The following is a 26,712-nucleotide window of genomic DNA, read 5'->3' as shown; positions in this document are numbered from 1 at the left end:
AGTCTACTTCCAATCAATATTCTGGAGTTGAGAGCAATATTCAATGCGCTTCAGGCTTGGCCTCAGTTGGCTTCGGCCAAATTCTTCCTATTTCATTCGGACAACATCACGACTGTGGCTTATATCAATCATCAGGGAGGAACAAGGAGTTCCTTAGCGATGACAGAAGTATCCAAGATAATTCGGTGGGCGGAGGCTCACTCTTGTTATCTGTCAGAAATCTACATCCCAGGAGTGGACAACTGAGAAGCAGATTTTTTGAGCAGACAGACGTTTCATCCGGGGGAATGGGAACTCCATCCGGAGGTTTTTGCCACCCTGATTCTCAGATGGGGCAGACCGGAGCTGGATCTTATGGCATCTCGTCAGAATGCCAAGCTCCCGAGATACGGATCCAGGTCCAGGGATCCTCAGGCCGAACTGATAGATGCCTTGGCAGTGCCTTGGTTATTCAACCTAGCTTATATGTTTCCACCGTTTGATCTCCTTCCCTGGGTGATTGCTCGGATCAAACAGGAGAAGGCTTTGGTGATTCTCATCGATCCTGGGTGGCCTCGCAGGACTTGGTATGCAGATCTGGTGGACATGTCCTCTCTGCCACCATGGAAGCTTCCATTGAGGCAGGACCTCAATGGACAATGGGGCAGATTTCTCCTCTCAAGATTATATGCAGCTCTGCTGTGGAGCTCTTTGCCTCCTCCTTCTGACCAGGAGGCGATATCCCATAAGGATGAAATCTGTGGATTCGTCATATCGTAAAAGAAATAAATTTATTAGGTAAGCATAAATTTCCTTTTTTTCTGTTAGTAAGGTGTCTGTCCCATCTTCTGCTGTGAAGGTTGACCTCCCCCATAAGTCTGAGGAGGATACCTTGGTATCTTCAGATTCGGACAGTATAAATCCTTAGACTGATTCTGAAGAAGTAAGCTTTAGATTTAAGCTTGAGCACCTTTTTTTACTTCTAAAGGAGGTACTAGCTACTTTGGACGACTCCAAAACTCCGGTTGCTATGAACCCTAAAAAATCTAGTAAGCTTAATAAATACTATGATGTTCCATCTGCAGTGGAAGTATTTCTTGTCCCAGACCGTGTGTCGGAGATAATTTCTCAGAAATTGGATAAGCCAGGGTTCCCTTTTCTCCTCCCGTTTTTAAGAAGATGTTTCCTGTTGCTGACTCCATTAGGGACTCATGGCACACTGTGTCTAAAGTGGAAGGAGCTATTTCCACTCTGGCCAAGAGAACCACGATTCCTATAGAGGTTAGCTGTTCCTTTTATGGATCCCATATATAAAAAGCTGGAAGCTTATTTAAAGAAGATGTATGTTCATCAGGGATTACAATGGCAGCCTGCCGTTTGTATTGATACGGTAACAAGAGCAGCATCTTATTGTTGTGACGCTTTGTCCGAGCTAATTTTAGAAGAGACTTTGTTAGAGGAGACCCAATTTAGGATCAACGCTCTCAAGCTGGCTAATTCCTTTATCTCTGATGCCAACATGCAAGTCATTAGACTGGGAGCCAAGATGTCTGTTTTCTCTTTTCTAGCCCGCAGGGCTGTGTGGTTAAAATCTTGGTCAGCTGTTTCCTCCAAGTCCAAGCTCTTATCGCTACATTTCAAGGGCAAGACCCTGTTTGGCCCTGGTCTGGTGGGGATCATTTCTGAAATTTACAGGTGGAAAGGGTTTTTTTCTGCCACAGGACAAGAATAGACCTAAGGGACGTCAAAATTCAATTTCTTTTACAAGATATGACGAGTCCACGGATTTCATCCTTACTTATGGGATATCGCCTCCTGGTCAGCAGGAGGAGGCAAAGAGCACCACAGCAGAGCTGTATATATATATATAGCTCCTCCCTTCCCTCCCACCCCAGTCATTCTCTTTGCCTGAGTTAGTGATAGGAAGAGGTAAAGTGAGGTGTTATTTTAGATTCTTCAATCAACAGTTTATTATTTTTAAATGGTACCAGTGTGTGCTATTTTTCTCAGGACTAGAGCTTCTGGCTTTTCAGGAATGGACTGGGGAGATTCTCATTCTGCAAATATGCTCCCATATTGATTTCTGCCCTGCTGATGGTCTTAGCAGATATTATCTAAGACCCTGTTTGTCCCCACAGATGTGCTGGAGGTGAGGAAAAGGAACATCTTCATTGTGTGGGACAGCTTCATACTGCGTTTAGCATTGAGGTATGTACAGTTATTTATTTCTGGGGAGACTGAAGTATCTCAGAACAGACTGGCACTTATTCCCTGTACAGGGAAAGGGTAATCGTTTTGCAAAGGTTCAAGTTATGTGCATAAGTATTCCCTTTTTTGTTTGAATAATCAGTAGCCTAATAAAGGGTTAACCGGGGGCTATGTTTTATTATGGGCTTGACGCTGATTCAAGGTACTTTTTATAACATACCGACATGTTTATTTACCATGCGGTTCTTACTGTAGCCGGGGACTTTAGTTGCGCCCACTATGGGCGGGGCTTAGAGTTTTGCGTGCTCAGACGCGCATTTACTATCCGGATCCTGTCTTGGAGCAGCATGTATCTAGGCTCCGGTGTGGCCTAAGTCGCCTGTGTTTACAAACATCACAAACGACCTTAGGAGCGCCGTCCACCACTATTCAGTGTTTCGTTTGGGACAGGTAGGCGCCACAGCAGAGGTGTGGCGAGGTGCAAGGGGTTAATTAGGCCAAAATTGCTTTAATTGGTCATACACTTAGAGTATAAGCTTTTCAAAGTGTTAGGGTGCTTCCAAATTACTGCAGGTTATTGCAAAGCAACAAACGCATATACGGCTTTCATTTTTAAAGAGACAGTACACCCGTTTTTCAGCAACTCTTCTAAAGTGTTTGCCTTTCTAAATTTATTTGGATTTTCAGAAAAAAACAACCAATATTGCTATTGCTGGTTTGTTTGTCATTCCTGAACTTCAGGAAAGTACATGTTCTCTGTGTTTAGATGCCAATGTGGAACCCCCTATTCCTTTTTGTCCCTCATGTACTGAGAGGGCTTTACAATGTAAAGAACAAATTTTCTTTAATGCAAGTATGTCTAAGGATGCTTCTCAGACTGATGAGACTCAGGGTATGCTGCAACTTTCTCCCCAAACATCACAACCTTTAACACCCGCCCAAGCAACAACGTGTTCTTCAACTGCGTCCACTTCATTCACTCTGCAGGATATGGCTGCAGTTATGTCATCCACTCTTACAGAAGTTTTATCTAAGTTGCTAGTGTTACAAGGCAAACGCAGCAGGACAGAGGCCCATGTGGTCCCTGCGACTTCTGATGCTTTAATGGCTATCTCCGATATACCTTCCCAGGGCTCTGAATTGGGGGGGTAGGGAGGCCCTATCTGAGGGAGAACTGTCTGACTCAGGAAGTGCATTACCCCCGACAGATTCAGACGTCATGTCCTTCAGATTTAAACTTGAACACCTCCGCCTTTTGCTGTGAGAGCTTTTGGTGACTCTGGATGACTGTGACTCTACTGTGGTCCCACCAGAGAAATTGAGTAAGATGGACAAATACTTAGAGGTCCCTTCTTATTCCGATGTTTTTCCGGTTCCTAAGAGAATTTTGGAAATTATTGCTAGGGAATGGGAAAGACCGGGTATCCCGTTCTCCCCTTCCCCTATTTTTAAGAAAATGTACCCTATAGCTGACACTATTCGGGACTCCTGGAGGGAGCTATTTCTACCCTGGTGAAGCGTACAACTATTCCTATCGAGGACAGTTGTGCTTTCAAAAACCCCATGGATAAGAAGTTGGAGGGTCTTCTCAAAAAACTCTATATTCATCAGGGGTTTTTATTGCAACCGGCAGCCTGCATTGTAACAGTCACGACTGCGGCTGCTTTTTGGTTTGACGCTCTAGAAGAGTCTCTTAGAACTGAGACCTCTTTAGAGGAAATACAGGACAGAATTAAGGCGCTGAAGCTGGCTAATTCTTTTATTACGGATGCTTCCTTTCAAATAACCAAGTTAGCTGCTAAGAGTTCGGGATTCTCCATCTTAGCACAAAGAGCTTTATGGTTACGTCACCCAGGATCTTCACAAAGGTTCTAGGGTCTCTGCTGGCGGTTCTCAGACCGCGGGGCATTGCAGTGGCGCCTTATCTGGACGATATTGTGATCCAGGCGTCCTCTTATCAGCTGACAAAGTCTCATACCGACATTGTTCTATCCTTTCTAAGGACTCACGGGTGGAAGGTGAATCTAGAAAAGAGTTCACTAATTCCACAGACAAGGATTCCTTTTCTGGGAACTCTAATAGACTCCATATCCATGAAAATCTTTTTGACGGAAGTCAGAAAGTTAAAGATTCTGAATACATGCCGATCCCTTCAGTCCAATCCTCGGCCATCAGTGGCTCAGTGCATGGAGGTAATTGGATTGATGGTGGCGGCAATGGACATCATTCTGTTTGCTATTTTTCATCTCAGATCTCTACAACTGAGCATGCTCAGACAGTGGAATGGAGATTATGCAAATTTGTCTCCTCAGATAGATCTGGATCAGGAGACAAGGGACTCTCTTCTTTGGTGGTTGTCGCCGGATCATCTGTCCCAAGGGACGTGCTTCCGCAGACCCACATGGGTGATAGTGACAACGGATGCCAGTCTACTAGGATGGGTTGCAGTCTGGAATTCCCTGAAGGCCCAGGGTGTGTGGACTCAGTCGGAGTCTCTACTTCCGATCAATATTCTGGAGTTGAGAGCAATATTCAATGCGCTTCAGGCTTGGCCTCAGTTGGCTTCGGCCAAATTCTTCCGATTTCAGTCGGACAACATCACGACTGTGGCTTACATCAATCATCAGGGAGGAACAAGGAGTTTCTTAGCGATGATAAAAGTATCCAAGATAATTCGGTGGGCGGAGGCTCACTCTTGTTATCTGTCAGCAATCTACATCCCAGGAGTGGACAACTGGGAAGCGGATTTTTTGAGCAGACGTTTCATCGGGGGGAATGAAAACTCGATCCGGAGATTTTTGCCACCCTGATTCTCAGATGGGGCAAACCGGAGCTGGATCTTATGGCATCTCGTCAGAATGCCAAGCTCCCGAGATACGGATCCAGGTCCAGGGATCCTCAGGCCGAACTGATAGATGCCTTGGCAGTGCCTTGGTTATTCAACCTAGCTTATGTGTTTCCACTGTTTGCTCTCCTTCCCCCGTGTGATTGCTCGGATCAAACAGGAGAGGGCTTCGGTGATTCTCATCGATCCTGGGTGGCCTCGCAGGACTTGGTATGCCGATCTGGTGGACATGTCCTCTCTGCCACCATGGAAGCTTCCATTGAGGCAGGACCTCAATGGACAATGGGGCAGATTTATCCTCTCAAGATTATATGCAGATCAGGTAATGAGAGGCATTCATAAGATCCGTTCAGGATCTTTCTTCCCTGGGAGTGATTGTTCCATTTCCAGTAAAGGAACATGGTCTTGGATTCAGCCTTTTCAGTAGGGCAGTGGTAGCTTTCAAGCAGTTTACTCTGTCCTTTCTTATTTTCACAGGTCTCTGTGAGGGGTGGCTTCCTCTCATGCCGGGTGAGCTGTCCTCCTGCCGGGCAGGCAGAGGTGCAGGTAAGTGCCATTTTTTGTTTGATAATAACGCTGGCACTAAAGCAGAGGAGCTGCACTGAGGGGGTAATTCCTGTGGTAACAAGCGGGATTATTATGGCAGGGAGCAGGCGCTTTGCGTGACTTTTTAGGAGTGTTTAAAGTGGTTGAGTACTTTATTTTACTACTATGAGGGAACGGAATTTTTTCCGTTCAATGTTACTGGTAATGGCCATTAGGACTGCCTCTAACAAAGAGAGGCAAATCCTTTTTCTGTGCCGGTACTTCCGTTTGCAAAACACGCATTTTTTATATGTTAATGGTGCAGCTTCTAACGGATCGTGTGTTTGTTCTCCTAGAGCTTCTGGGACTCCTGTGATCTAGATTTGATAGAGCGCAGAGGGGGCAGGTAGGCACCTCAGTAATAATGCTGAGGTGTAGAGGTGCTCTGTAAATTCCTGCTTTGTGAAGGAGGTATTAGTAGACTTATTTGTTTCCATATTATTTGCAGAATATATCATTAAGAACTGTATTGGATTTTATTCCTGTGGGAATGAATGTCTTAAAGGTACAGCTTTAGAGAATAAAAAAAATCTTCTGTTATTTAATTTCAATATGGAATTAGAATTAGTGCCTTCTGTTGCATACAAACTTTGTATGAATAACCAAGTTGAACCTCCTTGGCCTTTCTGTTCATCTTGTATTGAGAGAACATTAATGTTTAAAGACAGACAGACTTTTTGATGCTGAACCACTACTATCTCAGGTTGATGCTGCTCAGGCAATGCCACAGCCTTCTCAAATGCCCCAAGCCTTAACGGTGTCACATGCAGTGCCCTGCGGTTCCTTACAATCTCCTGGAGGCGTTTTTGTACAAGCAGAAATTGCCACCTTGGTATCCTCTGCGGTATCTGAGGCGTTAGCTGACATTCCCATGCTTCAGGGAAGACGCAAGAGGAAAATTCGAATCAGATCGTAAGGTTTCTGATCCAGTTCTGGCTAACCAAGTTGCTCTTTCTCATAAATCTGAAGAGAAAGATACGTCGGTAGCCTCTGAGGGTGAAATCTCATATTCGGACAGTATAATTCCTTCTGATACTGAAGTTGTATCCTTCAGGGTTTAGCTTGAACACCTCTGTGTCTTGTTAAAGGAGGTTTTGGCTACCCTGGACGACTCTGATACTCCTGTTGTTGTCAACCCTAAGAAATCTAGTAAATTAAATAGATACTTTGATGTTCCCTCCTCTGTGGAGGTTTTTCCTGTGCCAGACCGTGCTACTGAGATTATTACTCTGGAATGGGAGAAGCCTGGAATTCCTTTTTCCCCCAGTTTTTAAAACGATGTTCCTGGTGGCTGACTCCATTAAGGAGTTGTGGCAGACGGTGCCCAAGGTGGAAGGGGCGATTTCTACTCTGGCTAAGAGAATTACTATTCCTCTAGAGGATAGTTGCTCTTTCAAGGATCCAAAGGACAAAAAGCTGGAGGCTTATTTGAAGAAGATGTATATTCATCAAGTTCTCCAAAGGCAACCTGAAGTGTGTATTGCTACTGTGACAAGTGCTGCTGCCAACTAGTTTGATGCATTGTCTGAGTCTCTTCAAGCAGAGACTCCTTTGGAGGAGATCCAGGATAGGATTAAGGCGCTTAAAGGGACATCTACACCAGAATATTTATTGTTTTAAAAGATAGATAATCCTTTTTACCCATTCCCTAGTTTTGCATAACCAACACAGTTCTATTAATACACTATTTACCTCTGTGATTATCTTGAATCTAAGCCTTTACAAACTGCCCCTTATTTCAGTTCTTTTGATAGACTTGCACTTTAGCCAATCAGTGCGGGCTCCTAGAAACTCCACTTGGTGAGCACAGTTATCTATATGAAACACATGAACGAACCACCTCTAGTGGTGAAAAACTGTCAAAATGCCCTGAGCTAAGAGGTGGCCTTCAAGGACTTAGAAGTTAGCATATGAACCTCCTAGAATTAGATTTCAACTAAGAATACCAAGAGAACAAAGCAAAATTGGTGATAGAAGTATATCGGAAAATAGTTTAAAATTATGCCCTAAATGAATAATGAAAGTTTGTTTTTGATTAGATTGTCCCTTTAAGTTAGCCAATTCCTTTATTACTGACGCTTCTTTGCAGGTCATTAAGTTAGGAGCCAAAATATCTGTTTTCACTGTATTGGCGCGTAGAGCATAATGGCTGAAATCCTGGATGTTCTCTTCCAAGTCTAAACTTTTGGCGATTCCCTACAAGGGTAAGACCTTGTTTGGACCTGGCTTGGCAGAGATTATTTCCGATATCATGAGTGGTAAAGGATCTTTCCTGCCACAAGATAAGACAAATAGGCCGAAAGGACGTCAGAGTAACTTTCGTTCCTTTTGTAACTTCAGAGGTAAGTCTTCCCCTTCCTCTGCCAAGCAGGAACAGTCCAAACCTTCTTGGAAACCCAGTCAGTCTTGGATCAAGGAGGAAGCAATCTAAGAAGCCTGCAGCTGAGTCTAAATCAGCATGAAGGGGTTTCCCCCAATCTGGGATCGGATCAAGTGGGGGGCAGACTTTCTCAGTTTTCTCTAGCATAGATATGAGATGTCCCAGATCCCTGGGCCATGGACATAGTATCTCAGGGTTACAAGTTGGAATTCAAGACCTTTCCCTCCAGGGGCAGGTTCCACCTCTCAAGATTATCTTCAGACTAACTAAAACGAGAGGCGTTCTTGAAATGTGTACGGGACCTTTCCTGCTTAGGAGTGATTGTTGCAGTTCAGGAACAGGGTCTGGGGTTCTACTCCAATCTGTTCATAGTTCCCAAAAAAGAGGGAACTTTCGGCCGATTCTAGATCTAAAGTGTCTAAACAAATTTCTCATGGTACCGTCCTTCAAGATGGAGACTCTCCAGTCCATTCTTCCTTTAGTACAAGAGGGTCAGTTCATGACAATAGACATGAAGGATGCGTATCTGCATGTCCCCATCCACAGGGATCATCACAAATTTCTACGATTTGCCTTTCTGGACAATCATTTTCAGTTTGTGGCTCTTCCATTCGGTTTTGCCACAGCTCCCAGAATTTTCTCAAAGGTTCTGGGGGCCCTATTGGCAGTGATTCGGGCTCGGGGAATTGCTGTGGCGCCCTATCTGGACGACATTCTAGTGCAGGCACCATCTTTTCAACTAGCAAAATCTTACAAAGAGATCTTGTGTTCTTTTCTTCGTTCCCACGGATGGAAGGTAAATTTGAAAGAGTTCCCGTATTCCAGCTACAAGGGTGGTTTTCTTGGGGACCATTATAGATTCCCTATCAATGAAAATATTTCTGACGGAGGTCAGAAAAAACAAGATTCTTTCTGCTTGCCTCTCTCTACAGTCTGCTGTTCGGCCATCAGTGTCCCAATGTATGGAGTTAATTGGTCTGACGTTTGCTTCCATTGACATCGTCCCCTTTGCTTGATTCCATTTGAGAGCTCTGCAGTTATGCATGCTCAGTCAATGGAACAGGGATTATGCAGATCTGTCTCAGAAGATAGTGCTAGATCAGTCGACATGAGAATCTCTTCTGTGGTGGCTGTCTTAGGGGACTTGTTTTTGGAGACCTACCTGGGTGATTGTGACCACGGACGCCAGCCTGATGGGCTGGGGAGCAGTCTGGGATTCGTTAAAGGCGCAGGGACTGTGGTCTCAGGAGGAATCTGCTCTCCCCATAAACATATTGGAGTTTAGAGCGATCTTCAATGCCTTGATGGCTTGGCCTCAACTGGCCTTAGCCCGGTTTACCAGGTTCCAGTCAGACAACATGACCTCAGTGGCTTACATCAACCACCAGGGAGGGATTTAGAGTTCCTTAGCCATGAAAGAGGTGGCTCGGATCATTCAGTGGGCGGAAGCTCACAATTGCTGTCTATCTGCCATCCACATTCCAGTAGTGGACAACTGGGAAACAGATTTTCTGAGCAGACAGAGTTTTCATCCCGGGCAGTGGGAACTCCATTCGGAGGTGTTTTCCAGCTTAACCCTCAAATGGGGGATGCCGGAGTTCGATCTGATGGCGTCTCGGCAGAACGCCAGGCTCCCAAGGTACGGTTCAAGGTCAAGAGATCCAAAGGCCGCTCTGATAGATGCTCTGGCGGTTGCGTGGGATTTCAATCTAGCATACCTGTTTCCTCCGTTTGCTCTCCTTCCATGAGTCATTGCTCATATCAAGCAGGAGAAAGCATCAGTGATTCTAATAGCTCCTGTGTGCCTCGCAGGATCTGGTATGCAGACTTAGTGGAGATGTTGTCACTTCCTCTAAGGAAGGACCTGCTTCTTCAGGGTCCTTTCCTTCACCCAAATCTTGTTTCTCTGAAGCTGACTGCTTGAAGGTTGAACGCTTAGTTCTGTCTAAGCGTGGATTTTCTGATTCGGTCATTGAGACCATGATTCAGGCTTGCAAGTCTGTTACTAGAAAGATTTACCATAAAATATGGCGTAAATACCTTTATTGGTATGAATCCAAAAGCTACTCTTGGAGTAGGGTCAGGATTCCATATCTGATGAAGCAAATTAAATTGTAGAAGTCAATTCAAATGTTGTTTAAAATTTTAGGTTTCATGTTCCTTTTAACCCCTTAAGGACAAGATCATTTTTCAATTGTCTTACCCTTAAGGACAAGGCTATTTTTACATTTCTGTGGTGTTTGTATTTAGCTGTAATTTTCCTCTTAATTATTTACTGTACCCACACATATTATATACAGTTTTGCTCCCAATTAAATGTACTTTCTAAAGATACCATTATTTTCATAAAATCTTATAATTTACTATAAAAAATTTATAAAATATGAAAAAACACTTTTTTTCTAATGACACAATGAGTCCACGGATCATCATCAACTACTGTTGTGAATATCACTCCTGGCCAGCTGGAGGAGGCAAAGAGCACCACAGCAAAGCTGTTAAATATCACTCCCCTACCCACAATCCCCAGTCATTCTCTTTGCCTGTAGTGCAAGAAGGAAGTGAAGTTTAGGTGTCTGAGTTTTCTTTAATCAAGATTATTATTTTTTTTAGCAGAGTAAGCTTACTCTGTTACTTTCTGGGGTCTAGCCTAGTCCACATCAGTCTCTTCAGTAGGGCAGTGGTGGCTTTTGAGCACTTGTGAGGCACAATCCTTACTGTGTTTTCTCTATAATCTGCTACCCTAACTAGAACATCTGAGTAGGTTTACTCAGTTTTTCTCTCTTTACAGGTCCATGTGAGGTGCTGCACCCTCTCAAATCAGGTGAGCTGTCCTGCTGCCGGACAGAACTTTCAGGTAAGTGCCATTTTAATTTTCTTTTGCACGGAGATTGCTGGCACTTGTTACAACTAAAGCTGTCTTATTTAATATGGGACTTTATTAAACCTTCATGTTAGGGTTTCTTTTAGAAAGTTTGGGCATTGAGACTGTGAGGTGATTTATGGTGGCTCAGTGTGTTATAGTAGTTTTTATACTTTAACTTTTAGTCATCGAGATTACTGTTGTAAGCCGTTTTTTCGGCAGTTAGGGCTCTGTATTTGAAAAGGGGATTGTTTCTTCTGTGAGGGAAGTCACTCTGAGCTGCAGGACAGGTAGGCACCTCAGTAAAGCTACTGAGGTGTATAGGTAGCCTGAGGTCTATTTGGTTTGTTGCGCTAACACACATTTCTATTTAAAGACACAGTGCACATTTATTTTTTATTTTCAAATAAAGAATTTTTACACTTTATCCTTATTTATTACATAAGCTGGATCAAGAGGCTTTTCAAATCATTATCCCAGGCGAAGTTGCTGCTTGTCAGTTATGTTTTGATGCTCAGGTGGAACCCCCAGTTCCTTTTTGTTCCTCATGCATTAAGAACTGTAAGTTATAGAGATAAAATATTTGACCATGAGCCACCATTATCCCAGGCAAATGCTGTTCAGGTGTCTCCTGTTGCAGATATGCCGCAGCTTTCTCCTCAAGCGTCCCAACTTTTTCAATCTCCACATACAGTGCCCTGTGTTTCCTCTTGTAATCCTGTAGGATTTTCTCTACAAGACATTGCTTCCCAGGTATCCCTTGCGGTATCCGATACCTTGTCAGCTTTTCCCATGTTGCAGGGAAGGCGTAAAAGGAAACAGTAAGGTTTCTGATCAAGTTCTGGCTATCCATAGTGTCTCTTCCCATAAGCCTGAGGAAGAACACGTCAGTAGCATCTGAGGGGGAAATCTCAGACAGTGTAATTCCTTCTTCTAATTCTGAAGTGGTATCCTTAAGTAATAAGCAAAGGTGTTCTAGCTTAAATCTGAAGGAGGTTTTGGCTACTTTGGACGACTCCGACACAACTTTCGTAGTCAATCCTACAAAGTCTAGTAAATTGAACAAATACTTTGATGTTCCCTCCGTGGTGGAGGTTTTTCCAATTCCTGACCGTACTGCAGAGATTATTGCTTGAGAATGGGAAAGACCTGGTACTCCCTTTTCTCCATCTTTTATTATTAAGAAGATGTTTCCTATAGCGAATTCTATTATGGAGTCGTGGCAGACGGTTCCTATGGTAGAAGGAGCGATCTCCACTTTAGCCAAGAGGACTACTATTCCCATAGAGGATAGTTGTTCTTTTAAAGATCCAATGGATAAAAAATTGGAGGCTTTACTAAAACAGATGTATGTCCACCAGAGTCTACAATGGCAACCTGCAGTGTGTATCACCACTGTTACCAGCGCTGCGGCTTACTGGTTTGATGCGTTGTCTGAATCTCTATAGACGGATACTTCTTTTGATGAGATCCAGGAAAGGATTAAGGCTCTCAAGTTAGCCAATTCCTTCATTACAGATGCTTCCTTACAAGTTATTAAACTGGGAGCCAAAATTTCTGGTTTTGTTGTCCTAGCCCGCAGGGCCTTGTGGTTGAAGTCCTTGTCTGCGGATGTTTCATCTAAATATAAGCTCATGGCTATTCCTTACAAGGGTAAGAACTTGTTTGGAGGAAATTATCTCAGATATTACTGGAGGGAAGGGTTCTTTTCTTCCTCAAGATAAAAAGAATAAGCAGGAGGGACGTCAGAGTAATTTTCGTTCTTTTCGTAACTTTAAAGGCAAGTCTTCCTCCAAGCAAGATCAAGCCAAGCCTTTCTGGAAGCCCAACCAGTCCTGGAATAAGGGAAAGCAATCTAAAAAACCTTCAGCTGATTCCAAGTCAGCATGAAGGGTTGGCCCCTGATCCGGGAGGGGATCTTGTAGGGGTGGACTCTCTTTTTTCCCAGGCTTGGGTCAGAGATGTACCGGATCCCTTGGCGGTGGACATTGTCTCCCAGGGATACAAAATAGACTTCAAATCTTTTCCTCCCAGAGGCAGGTTTCTCCTCTCCAGATTATCTGTAGACCAGATAAAAGAGAGGCGTTCTTACATTGTGTCAAGGACCTTGCCGCCCTGGGGGTAATAGTTCCAGTTCCCTTTCAGGAATGGGCTCTGTGATTTTACTCTAATCTGTTCATAGTTCCCAAAAAGGAGGGAACTTTTTCGACCAATCCTAGATCTAAAATGTTTAAACAAGTTTTTCAGAGTGCCATCCTTCAAGATGAAAACTATACGCTCCATTCTTCCCTTGGTACAAGAGGGTCAGTTCATGACAACCGTAGACCTAAAGGATGCATACCTTCATGTTCCCATTCACAGGGACCATCACAAGTTTCTGAGATTTGCCTTTTTGGACAATCATTTCCAGTTTGTGGCCCATCCATTCGGCCTTGCCACACCTCCCAGAATTTTTTTCAAAGTTTTGGGGGCTCTTTTAGCTGTGTTTCGATCTCGGGGGCATTGCAGTGGCACCTTATCTGGATGACATTCTTGTTTAGGCACCATCTTTTCAACAAGCAGAATCTCATATGGAGATCTTGTTGTCTTTTCTTCGATCCCACAGAATGGAAGATGAATCGGGAAAAAAGTTCTCTGGTTCCAGCTACAAGGGTCGTATTTTGGGGGACCATAATAGACTCCCTGTTATTAAAGATTTTTCTGACAGAGGTTTTGTCCTTCAGTCCTCTCCACGGCTGTCAGTGGCTCAATGTATGGAGGTAATCGGTCTGATGGTGGCTTCCATGGACATCATTCCGTTTGCTCGCTTCCATCTCAGACCTCTGCAGTTATGCATGCTCAGACAATGGAATGGGGACTATACGGACCTGTCTCCCCGTGTAGATCTAGATCAGGCGTCAATAGACTCTCTTCCGTGGTTGCTTTCTCAGGATCATCTCTCCCAGGGTACTTGCTTTCGCAGACCCTCCTGGGTGATTGTGACCACAGATGCCAGCCTTCTAGGTTGGGGAGCAGTATGGGGCTCGTTGAAGGCTCAGGGCTTATGGACCCAGGAGGAGTCAGTCCTGCCCATAAACATCTTGGAGCTGAGAGCAATCTTCAATGCTCTTCTGGCCTGGCCTCAGTTAGCCTTAGCCCAGTTTACCTTAGCCCATTACCTCGGTGGCCTACATCAATCACCAGGGGAGAACTCGGAGTTCCTTGGCCATGAAAGAGGTGGCCTGAATTTTTCAGAGGGCGGAGACCCACAACTGCGGTCTTTCTGTAATCCACATCCCAGAAGTGGACAATTGGGAAGCGGATTTTATGAGCAGACAGACTTTTCATCCCGGGGAGTGTGAACTTCATTCGGGTGTGTTTTCCAGCTTGACCCTCAAGTGGGGGCAGCCGGAGTTGGATCTCATGGCTTCTCATCAGAATGTCAAACTTCCAAGATACAGCTTGAGGTCAAGAGATCCGCAGGCATTTCTGATCGTTGCTCCGGCAGTTCCTTGGAACTTCAGTCTAGTATACCTCTTTCCTCCGTTCGCTCTCCTTCCAAGAGTCATTGCTCAAATCAAGCAGCAGAGGGCGTCTGTAATTCTCATAGCCCCGGCGTAGCCTCGCAGGATTTGGTATGCAGACCTAGTGGAAATGTCATCCTTTCCACCTTGGAGACTGCCTCTGAGGAAGGACCTTCTACTTCAGGGTCCCTTCCTTCATCCAAATCTCTTTTCTCTGAAGCTGACTGCTTAGAGATTCAACGCCTAGTTTTATCTATGCGTGGATTTTCAGAGTCGGTCATTGAAACCTTGATTCAGGCTTGTAAGCCTGTGACTTGCAGGATTTACCATAAGATCTGGAGTAAATACTTGTAATGGTGTCAATCCAAAGGATGCTCTTGGAGTAGAGTAAGGATTCCTAGGATTTTGTCCTTTCTCCAGGATGGTATGGAGAAGGGTTTGTCAGCAAGTACTCTAATGGGTCAGATTTTGGCATTGTCTATTTTGTTACATAAGCGCTTGGCGAATCGTTTTGTCAGGCCTTGGTTAGAATTCAGCCTGTGTTTAAACCTGTTACTCCTCCATGGAGTCTTAACCTTGTTCTTAAAGGTTATCTTTGAAAGTTTTGTTTCTTGTTGCTATTTCCTCTGCTCGGAGAGTTTCTGAACTCTCTGTTGACAGTGTGATTCCCCTTATCTTATATTTCACTCTGATAAGGTGGTTCTGCGTACTAAGTTTGGTTTCCTGCCCAAGGTTGTTTCGGGCAAGAATATTAATCAGGAAAGAACGCTTGTTACATAATCTGGATGTTGTGCGAGTGCTAAAAGTTTATTTGCAGGCAACTAAGGACTTTTGTCAGTCTTTTGCATCGTTTGCTTGCTTTTCTGGGAAACGCAAGGGTCAGAAAGCTACGGCTACTTCACTTTCCCTTTGGCTGAAGAGTGTTATTCGCTTGGCATATGAGACTGCTGGACAGCAACCTCCTGAGAAAATCACAGCTCATTCCACAAGGGCTGTTTCTTGTTCCTGGGCTTTCAAAAATGAAGCTTCTGTGGAACATATTTGCAAGGCTGCACACTTTTTCCAATTTCTATCAATTTGATACTTTTGCCTCGGCTGAGGCTTCTTTTGGGAGAAAGGTTCTTTAAGCAGTGGTGCCTTCTGTTTAGGTTCCTGTCTTGTCCCTCCCTTATCATCTGTGTCCTCTGGCTTGGGTATTGGTTCCCAACAGTAATTGATGATGATCCGTGGACTCACCGTGTCATTAGAAAGAAAACAAAATTTATGCTTACCTGATAAATGTATTTATTTCTTGACACAGTGAGTCCACGCCCCGCCCTGTATTCAGACGGTTTCTTTTTATATAAACCTCAGACACCTCTGCACCTTGTGCTACTTCCTTTCTCTCCTTTCACTTTGGTCGAATGACTGGGGGATTTTGGGTATGGGAGTGATATTTAACAGCTTGCTGTGGTGCTCTTTGCCTCCTCCTGCTGGACAGGAGAGATATTCGTTGACTCACTGTGTCAAAGAAATACATTTATCAGGTAAGCATAAATGTAGTTTTTTTCTAACTTTGACCCCCAAAATCTGTTACACATCTACAACCACCAAAAAAACAACCATGCTAAATAGTTGCTAAATTTTGTCCTGAGTTTAGAAATACCCAATGTTTACATGTTCTTTGCTTTTTTTGCAAGTTATAGGGCAATAAATACAAGTAGCACTTTGCTATTTCCAAACCATTTTTTTTAAAATTAGCGCTAGTTACATTGGAACACTGATATCTGTCAGGAATCTCTGAATATCCCTTGACATGTATATATTTTTTTTAGTAGACAACCCAAAGTATTGATCTAGGCCCATTTTGGTATATTTCATGCCACCATTTCACCGCCAAATGCAATCAAATAAAAAAAAATGTTCACTTTTTCATAAACTTTAGGTTTCTCACTGAAATTATTTACAAACAGCTTGTGCAATTATGGCACAAATTGTTGTAAATGCTTCTCTGGGATCCCCTTTTTCAGAAATAGCAGACATATATGGCTCTGGAGTTACTTTTTGGTAATTAGAAAGCCGCTGCGCTCCACACGTGTATTATGTCCAGCAGTGAAGGGGTTAATTAGGGAGCTTGTAGGGTTAATTTTAGCTGCAGTGTAGTAGACAACCCAAAGTATTGATCTAGGCCCATTTTGGTATTTTTCATGCCACCATTTCACCGCCAAATGCGATCAAATTAAAATAAATGCTCAGTTTCTTTCATGTAATTAACAAGAGTCCATGAGCTAGTGACGTATGGGATATACATTCCTACCAGGAGGGGCAAAGTTTCCCAAACCTTAAAATGCCTATAAATACACCCCTCACCACACCCACAAATCAATCAATCAGTTTTACAAACTTTGCCTCCAAGGGAGGTGGTGAAGTAAGTTTGTGCTAGATTCTACGTTGATATGCGCTCCGCAGCAAGTTGGAGCCCGGTTTTCCTCTCAGCGTGCAGTGAATGTCAGAGGGATGTGAGGAGAGTATTGCCTATTGAATGCAGTGATCTCCTTCTACGGGGTCTATTTCATAAGGTTCTCTGTTATCGGTCGTAGAGATTCATCTCTTACCTCCCTTTTCAGATCGACGATATACTCTTATATTTACCATTTCCTCTACTGATTCTCGTTTCAGTACTGGTTTGGCTTTCTACAAACATGTAGATGAGTGTCCTGGGGTAAGTAAGTCTTATTTTCTGTGACACTCTAAGCTATGGTTGGGCACTTTATTTATAAAGTTCTAAATATATGTATTCAAACATTTATTTGCCTTGACTCAGAATGTTCAACTTTCCTTATTTCCAGACAGTCAGTTTCATATTTGGGATTATGCTTTAATTATCATATTTTTCTTACCTCAAAAATTTGACTTTTTTCCCTGTGGGCTGTTAGGCTCGCGGGGGCTGAAAATGCTTCATTTTATTGCGTCATTCTTGGCACGGACTTTTTTGGCGCAAAAATTCATTTCCGTTTCCGGCGTCATACGTGTCGCCGGAAGTTGCGTCATTTTTTTGACGTTATTTTGCGCCAAAAATGTCGGCGTTCCGGATGTGGCGTCATTTTTGGCGCCAAAAGCATTTAGGCGCCAAATAATGTGGGCGTCTTATTTGGCGCCAAAAAATATGGGCGTCGCTTTTGTCTCCACATTATTTCAGTCTCATTTTTCATTTGCTTCTGGTTGCTAGAAGCTTGATGTTTGGCATTTTTTTCCCATTCCTGAAACTGTCTTATAAGGAATTTGATCTATTTTGCTTTATATGTTGTTTTTTCTCTTACATATTGCAAGATGTCTCACGTTGCATCTGAGCCAGAAGATACTACAGGAAAACCTCTGCCTGCTGGATCTACCAAAGCTAAGTGTATCTGCTGTAAACTTTTGGTAGCTATTCCTCCAGCTGTTGTTTGTATTAAATGTCATGACAAACTTGTTAATGCAGATAATATTTCCTTTAGTGATGTACCATTGCCTGTTGCAGTTCCCTCAACATCTAAGGTGCAGAATGTTCCTGATAACATAAGAGATTTTGTTTCTGAATCCATAAAGAAGGCTTTGTCTGTTATTTCTCCTTCTAGTAAACGTAAAAAGTCTTTTAAATCTTCTCTCTCTACAGATGAATTTTTAAATGAACACCATCATTCTGATTCTTTGGACTCTTCTGGTTCAGAGGATTCTGTCTCAGAGATTGATGCTGATAAATCTTCATATTTATTTAAGATGGAATTTATTCGCTCTTTACTTAAAGAAGTACTAATTGCTTTAGAAATAGAGGATTCTAGTCCTCTTGATACTAATTCTATACGTTTGGATAAGGTTTTTAAAGCTCCTGCGGTTATTCCAGAAGTCTTTCCTGTTCCTAATGCTATTTCTGCAGTAATTGCTAAGGAATGGGATAGATTGGGTAATTCATTTACTCCTTCTAAACGTTTTAAGCAATTATATCCTGTTCCGCCTGACAGATTAGAATTTTGGGACAAAATCCCTAAAGTTGATGGGGCTATTTCTACCCTTGCTAAACGTACTACCATTCCTACATCAGATGGTACCTCGTTTAAGGATCCTTTAGATAGAAAAATTGAATCTTTTCTAAGAAAAGCTTATCTATGTTCAGGTAATCTTCTTAGACCTGCTATATCATTGGCTGATGTTGCTGCAGCTTCAACTTTTTGGTTGGAAACTCTAGCGCAACAAGTAACAAATCGTGATTCTCATGATATTATTATTCTTCTCCAGCATGCTAATAATTTCATCTGTGATGCCATTTTTGATATTATTAGAGTTGATGTTAGATTTATGTCTCTGGCTATCTTAGCCAGAAGAGCTTTATGGCTTAAGACTTGGAATGCTGATATGGCTTCTAAATCAACTCTACTTTCCATTTCTTTCCAGGGAAACAAATTATTTGGTTCTCAGTTGGATTCTATTATTTCAACTGTTACTGGTGGGAAAGGAACTTTTTTACCACAGGATAAAAAGTCTAAAGGTAAAAACAGGGCTAACAATCGTTTTCGTTCCTTTCGTTTCAACAAAGAACAAAAGCCTGATCCTTCGTCCTCAGGAGCAGTTTCAGTTTGGAAACCATCCCCAGTCTGGAATAAATCCAAGCCTGCTAGAAAGGCAAAGCCTGCTTCTAAGTTCACATGAAGGTACGGCCCTCATTCCAGTTCAGCTGGTAGGGGGCAGGTTACGTTTTTTCAAAGAAATTTGGATCAGTTCTGTTCACAATCTTTGGATTCAGAACATTGTTTCAGAAGGGTACAGAATTGGTTTCAAGATGAGACCTCCTGCAAAGAGATTTTTTCTTTCCCATGTCCCAGTAAATCCAGTGAAAGCTCAAGCATTTCTGAATTGTGTTTCAGATCTAGAGTTGGCTGGAGTAATTATGCCAGTTCCAGTTCCGGAACAGGGGATGGGGTTTTATTCAAATCTCTTCATTGTACCAAAGAAGGAGAATTCCTTCAGACCAGTTCTGGATCTAAAATTATTGAATCGTTATGTAAGGATACCAACGTTCAAGATGGTAACTGTAAGGACTATATTGCCTTTTGTTCAGCAAGGGAATTATATGTCCACAATAGATTTACAGGATGCATATCTGCATATTCCGATTCATCCAGATCATTATCAGTTCCTGAGATTCTCTTTTCTAGACAAGCATTACCAATTTGTGGCTCTACCGTTTGGCCTTGCTACAGCTCCAAGAATTTTCACAAAGATTCTCGGTGCCCTTCTGTCTGTAATCAGAGAACAGGGTATTGTGGTATTTCCTTATTTGGACGATATCTTGGTACTTGCTCCGTCTTTACATTTAGCAGAGTCTCATACGAATCGACTTGTGTTGTTTCTTCAAGATCATGGTTGGAGGATCAATTTACCAAAAAGTTCTTTGATTCCTCAAACAAGGGTAACCTTTCTGGGTTTCCAGATAGATTCAGTGTCCATGACTTTGTCTTTAACAGACAAGAGACGTCTAAAATTGATTACAGCCTGTCGAAACCTTCAGTCTCAATCATTCCCTTCGGTAGCCTTGTGCATGGAAATTCTAGGTCTTATGACTGCTGCATCGGACGCGATCCCCTTTGCTCGTTTTCACATGCGACCTCTTCAGCTCTGTATGCTGAACCAATGGTGCAGGGATTACACGAAGATATATCAATTAATATCTTTAAAACCGATTGTTCGGCACTCTCTGACGTGGTGGACAGATCACCATCGTTTAATTCAGGGGGCTTCTTTTGTTCTTCCGACCTGGACTGTAATTTCAACAGATGCAAGTCTCACAGGTTGGGGAGCTGTGTGGGGATCTCTGACGGCACAAGGAGTTTGGGAATCTCAGGAGGTGAGATTACCGATCAATATCTTGGAACTCCGTGCAGTTTTCAGAGCTCTTCAGTTTTGGCCTCTTCTGAAGAGAGAATCGTTCATTTGTTTTCAGACAGACAATGTCACAACTGTGGCATACATCAATCATCAAGGAGGGACTCACAGTCCTCTGGCTATGAAAGAAGTATCTCGAATTTTGGTTTGGGCGGAATCCAGCTCCTGTCTAATCTCTGCGGTTCATATCCCAGGTGTAGACAATTGGGAAGCGGATTATCTCAGTCGCCAAACGTTGCATCCGGGCGAATGGTCTCTTCACCCAGAGGTATTTCTTCAGATTGTTCAAATGTGGGGGCTCCCAGAGATAGATCTGATGGCCTCTCATCTAAACAAGAAACTTCCCAGGTATCTGTCCAGATCCCGGGATCCTCAGGCGGAGGCAGTGGATGCATTATCACTTCCTTGGAAGTATCATCCTGCCTATATCTTTCCGCCTCTAGTTCTTCTTCCAAGAGTAATCTCCAAGATTCTGAGGGAATGCTCGTTTGTTCTGCTAATAGCTCCGGCATGGCCTCACAGGTTTTGGTATGCGGATCTTGTCCGGATGGCATCTTGCCAACCATGGACTCTTCCGTTAAGACCAGACCTTCTGTCTCAAGGTCCTTTTTTCCATCCGGATCTGAAATCCTTAAATTTAAAGGTATGGAGATTGAACGCTTGATTCTTGGTCATAGAGGTTTCTCTGACTCCGTGATTAATACTATGTTACAGGCTTGTAAATCTGTATCTCGAGAGATATATTATAGAGTCTGGAAGACTTATATTTCTTGGTGTCTTTCTCATCATTTTTCTTGGCATTCTTTTAGAATACCGAGAATTTTACAGTTTCTTCAGGATGGTTTAGATAAGGGTTTGTCCGCGAGTTCTTTGAAAGGACAAATCTCCGCTCTTTCTGTTCCTTTTCACAGAAAGATTGCTATTCTTCCTGATATTCATTGTTTTGTATAAGCTTTGGTTCGTATAAAACCTGTCATTAAGTCAATTTCTCCTCCATGGAGTTTGAATTTGGTTTTGGGAGCTCTTCAAGCTCCTCCGTTTGAACCTATGCATTCATTGGACATTAAATTACTTTCTTGGAAAGTTTTGTTCCTTTTGGCCATCTCTTCTGCTAGAAGAGTTTCTGAATTATCTGCTCTTTCGTGTGAGTCTCCTTTTCTGATTTTTCATCAGGATAAGGCGGTGTTGCGAACTTCTTTTGAATTTTTACCTAAAGTTGTGAATTCCAACAACATTAGTAGAGAAATTGTGGTTCCTTCATTATGTCCTAATCCTAAGAATTCTAAGGAGAAATCATTGCATTCTTTGGATGTTGTTAGAGCTTTGAAATATTATGTTGAAGCTACGAAATCTTTCCGTAAGACTTCTAGTCTATTTGTTATCTTTTCCGGTTCTAGGAAAGGCCAGAAAGCTTCTGCCATTTCTTTGGCATCTTGGTTGAAATCTTTAATTCATCTTGCCTATGTTGAGTCGGGTAAAATTCCGCCTCAAAGAATTACAGCTCATTCTACTAGGTCAGTTTCTACTTCCTGGGCGTTTAGGAATGAAGCTTCGGTTGACCAGATCTGCAAAGCAGCAACTTGGTCCTCTTTGCATACTTTTACTAAATTCTACCATTTTGATGTATTTTCTTCTTCTGAAGCAGTTTTTGGTAGAAAAGTTCTTCAGGCAGCGGTTTCAGTTTGAATCTTCTGCTTATGTTTTTTGTTAAACTTTATTTTGGGTGTGGATTATTTTCAGCAGGAATTGGCTGTCTTTATTTTATCCCTCCCTCTCTAGTGACTCTTGTGTGGAAAGATCCACATCTTGGGTAGTCATTATCCCATACGTCACTAGCTCATGGACTCTTGTTAATTACATGAAAGAAAACATAATTTATGTAAGAACTTACCTGATAAATTCATTTCTTTCATATTAACAAGAGTCCATGAGGCCCACCCTTTTTTGTGGTGGTTATGATTTTTTTGTATAAAGCACAATTATTCCAATTCCTTATTTTATATGCTTCGCACTTTTTTTCTTATCACCCCACTTCTTGGCTATTCGTTAAACTGATTTGTGGGTGTGGTGAGGGGTGTATTTATAGGCATTTTAAGGTTTGGGAAACTTTGCCCCTCCTGGTAGGAATGTATATCCTATACGTCACTAGCTCATGGACTCTTGTTAATATGAAAGAAATGAATTTATCAGGTAAGTTCTTACATAAATTATGTTTTTTCACAAACTTTAGGTTTCACACTGAAATTATTTAAAAACAGCTTGTGCAATTATGGCACACATGGTTGTAAATGCTTCTCTGGGATACCCTTTGTTCAGAAATAGCAGACATATATGGCTTTGGCTTTGCTTTTTGGTAATTAGAAGGCTGCTAAATGGCCCTGCGCACCACACTTGTATTATGCCCAGCAGTGAAGGGGTTAATTAGGTAGCTTGTAGGGTTAATTTTAGCTTTAGTGTAGAGATCAGCCTCCCACCTGACACATACCACCCCCTGACCTCTTTCAAATGGCTCTCTATCCTCCCCCTCCCCACAATTGTCCACGCCATCTTAAAGGGACAGTTAACACCAGCATTTTTGTTGTTTTAAAATATAGATAATCCCTTAATTACCAATTCCCCAGTTTTGCATAACCAACACAGTTATAATTATACACGTTTTACCCTTGTAATTACCTTGTATCTAAGCCTTAGCAGACTGCCCCCTTATTTCAGTTCTTTTGACAAACTTGCATTTTAGCCAATAAGAGCTTAGATTACAGGCAGCCTTCAAGGTCTAAACAATTTAGCATATGAAGCTCCTAGGTTTAGCTTTAAACTAAGAATACCAAGAGAACAAAGCAAAATTGGTGATAAAAGTAAATTGGAAAGTTGTTTAATATTAAATTCCCTATTTGAAAAATGTTTTTTTTTTTCTCTTGTAAGATGTATCGAGTCCACGGATTCATCCATACTTATGGGATATTCTCCTTCCCTACAAGAAGTGGCAGAGAGAGCACCCACAGCAGAGCTGTCCATATAGCTCCTCCCTTAGCTCCACCCCCCAGTCATTCTCTCTGCCTGCTTAACTGCTAGGAAGGGCAAAGTGAGTGTGGTGACAAAAATGTTAAGTTTTTATTTTCTCACGCAAAAGTTTGTTATTTTAAATGGTACCGGTGTGTACTATTTACTCTCTGGCAGAAAAGGGATGAAGATTTCTGCAAGGAGGATGATGATCTTAGCACTTTGTAACTAAGATCCACTGCTGTTCTCACAAGGGCTGAAGAGTACAGGAAAACTTCAGTTGGGGGAACAGTTTGCAGGCTAAACTGCATTAAGGTATGTTCAGTCTATTTTTTTCTAGACAGACTGTGTTATTTCTAGAAAAGACTGGCAATATCCCCATGAGGGAAAGGTAAGCTGTATTCAGTAATAGAGGAATCCAAGCTTGCATAAAGGGCTCATAGTTACTGGTGACACTAATAGGAAAAAACGTTTTGGTTTAATTACAAATAAAACGTTTTTTGAGGGACTTTAAGGGGTCTTTGTGGCTTGTTTAAGGGTTATTAACCCACATGGCTAGTTTAAGAAACACTCTGTGGTGTTTTTTAGGCCCCATAACTTTGCGTGAGGTGGGAGGGGCCTATTTTCAGTTGCACAGTTTATTTACCTCAGAAGCATCCAGCTACTTCTCCAGAGATTCCTGCTGTATTTGAGGGCTGTAAAGAGGTTTTTTTTCCCTCAAATCGTTCCTAAAGGGCAGGTAGGCGCCACAGCAGAGCTGTGGCAAGGTGCTGAACGTTATTTTACCGGTTTTGAAGTTTTTTCAATCCGGTTTTTACATTAAGGGGTTAATTGTTTATTTGCATAGTGGTGCAAAGTTACTAAGGCTTTATGATGCTACTGTAAAAATTTTGTTGTGTTTACTGCTTTTTTACACTGTTTTGCAGAGTTTGTGCAGCTTTTTTTCTCTTAAAGGCACAGTACCGTTTTTGTTTAAAGTGTTATTTACTTTGATAAAAGTGTTTTCCAAGCTTGCTTGTTACATTACTAGCCTGCTTAACATGTCTGACACCAAGGAAAATCCTTGTTCTATGTGTTTAGAAGCCATTGTGGAACCCCCACTTAGAATGTGTCCCACTTGCACTGATATGTCTATAAATTATAAAGAGCATATTATAGCACTTAAAAATATTGCAATAGATGATTCTCAGTTAGAAGGAAATGAGGGTTTAGCATCTAGCTCTCCCCAAGTGTCAGAACCAGTAACGCCCACACAAGTGACGCCAAGTACCTCTAGTGCGTCTAATTCAGTTACTTTACAAGACATGGCCACAGTTATGAATAAAACCCTCACAGAGGTTTTCTCTAAACTGCCTGGTTTACAAGGAAAGCGTGACAGCTCTGGGTTAAGAACAAATGCTGAGCCATCTGACGCTTTAGTAGCCGTATCCGATATACCCTCACAATGTTCTGAAGTAGGGGTAAGGGATTTGTTATCTGAGGGAGAGATTTCTGATTCAGGAAAGATGCTCCCTCAGACAGATTCTGATATGACGGCCTTTAAATTTAATCTTGAACACCTCCACTTATTGCTCAAGGAGGTATTAGCTACTCTAGACGATTGTGACCCTATAGTGGGCCCAGAGAAATTGTGTAAAATGGACAGATACTTAGAGGTTCCTGTTTACACTGATGTTTTTCCAGTCCCTAAGAGGATTGTGACTATTGTTACTAAGGAGTGGGATAGACCAGGTATTCCGTTCGCTCCCCCTCCTGTTTTTAAGAAAATGTTTCCCATATCTGACACCATACAGGACTCGTGGCAGACTGTTCCTAAGGTGGAGGGAGCTATTTCTACTCTTGCTAAGCATACAACTATACCTATCGAAGACAGTTGTGCTTTCATAGATCCTATGGATAAAAAATTAGAGGGTCTCCTAAAGAAATTTTTTGTTCATCAAGGTTTTCTTCTCCAACCTATTGCATGCATTGTTCCTGTAACTACTGCAGCTGCTTTCTGGTTTGAGACTCTAGAAGAGGCTCTTCAGGTGGAGACTCCATTAGAGGATATTATGGATAGAATTAAGGCCCTTAAGTTGGCTAATTCTTTCATTACAGATGCGGCTTTCCAAATGGCTAAATTAGCGGCAAAGAATTCAGGTTTTGCCATTTTAGCACGCAGGGCGTTATGGCTTAAGTCCTGGTCTGCTGATGTGTCATCAAAATCTAAATTGTTGAACATCCCTTTCAAAGGAAAGACCCTATTTGGGCCTGCACTGAAAGAAATTATTTCAGACATCACTGGAGCGAAAGGCCATGCCCTCCCTCAGGATAAAACAAATAAGATGAGGACCAAACAAAATAATTTTCGTTCCTTTCGGAACTTCAAGGGTGGTCCCGCTTCAGCTTCCCCTGCAGCAAAGCAAGAGGGGAATTCTGTCCAATCCAAATCAGTCTGGAGACCTAACCAGGCTTGGTACAAAGGTAAACAGGCCAAGAAGCCTGCTGCTGCCTCTAAGACAGCATGAAGGGGTAACCCCCGATCCGGGACCGGATCTAGTAGGGGGCAGACTCTTTCTCTTTGCTCAGGCTTGGGCAAGAGATGTTCACGATTCCTGGGCTTTAGAAATTGTGTCCCAAGGATATCTTCTGGACTTCAAAGACTCCCCCCCAAGGGGGAGATTTCATATTTCTCAATTGTCTGCAAACCAGACAAAGAGAGAGGCGTTCTTACGCTGTGTAGCAGATCTACATACCATGGGAGTGATCTGCCCAGTTCCAAGAGCGGAACAAGGGCTAGGTTTTTACTCCAACCTGTTTGTGGTTCCCAAAAAAGAGGGAACTTTCAGACCAATCTTGGATCTCAAAATTCTAAACAAATTCCTCAGAGTACCATCTTTCAGGATGGAGACTATTCGGACTATTCTTCCTCTGATCCAGGAGGGTCAATATATGACTACAGTGGATTTAAAGGATGCGTATCTACACATCCCTATTCACAGAGATCATCATCAATTCCTCAGATTCGCCTTCTGGACAGGCCCTTCCCTTCAGGTTGGCCACGGCTCCCAGAATTTTCACAAAGGTGCTAGGGTCCCTTTTGGCGGTTCTAAGACCGCGGGGTATAGCAGTGGCGCCTTATCTAGACGACATCTTAATTCAGGCGTCGACTTTCCAGCTAGCCAAGTCTCACACGGACATCATGTTGGCTTTTCTGAGATCTCACGGGTGGAAGGTGAACATAAAAAAGAGTTCTCTCTTCCCTCTCACAAGAGTTTCCTTCCTAGGGACTCTGATAGACTCGGTAGAAATGAAAATATTTCTGACGGAGGTCAGAAAATCAAAACTTTTAATCACTTGCCGAGCTCTTCATTCCATTCCTCGGCCATCAGTGGCTCAGTGTATGGAGGTAATCGGACTCATGGTAGTGGCATTGGACATAGTTCCCTATGCCCGCCTACACCTCAGACCA

Source organism: Bombina bombina, chromosome 5, assembly GCF_027579735.1.
Source record: "Bombina bombina isolate aBomBom1 chromosome 5, aBomBom1.pri, whole genome shotgun sequence".
Taxonomy (NCBI): domain Eukaryota; kingdom Metazoa; phylum Chordata; class Amphibia; order Anura; family Bombinatoridae; genus Bombina; species Bombina bombina.
Note: the sequence above shows the minus strand (reverse complement) of the source record.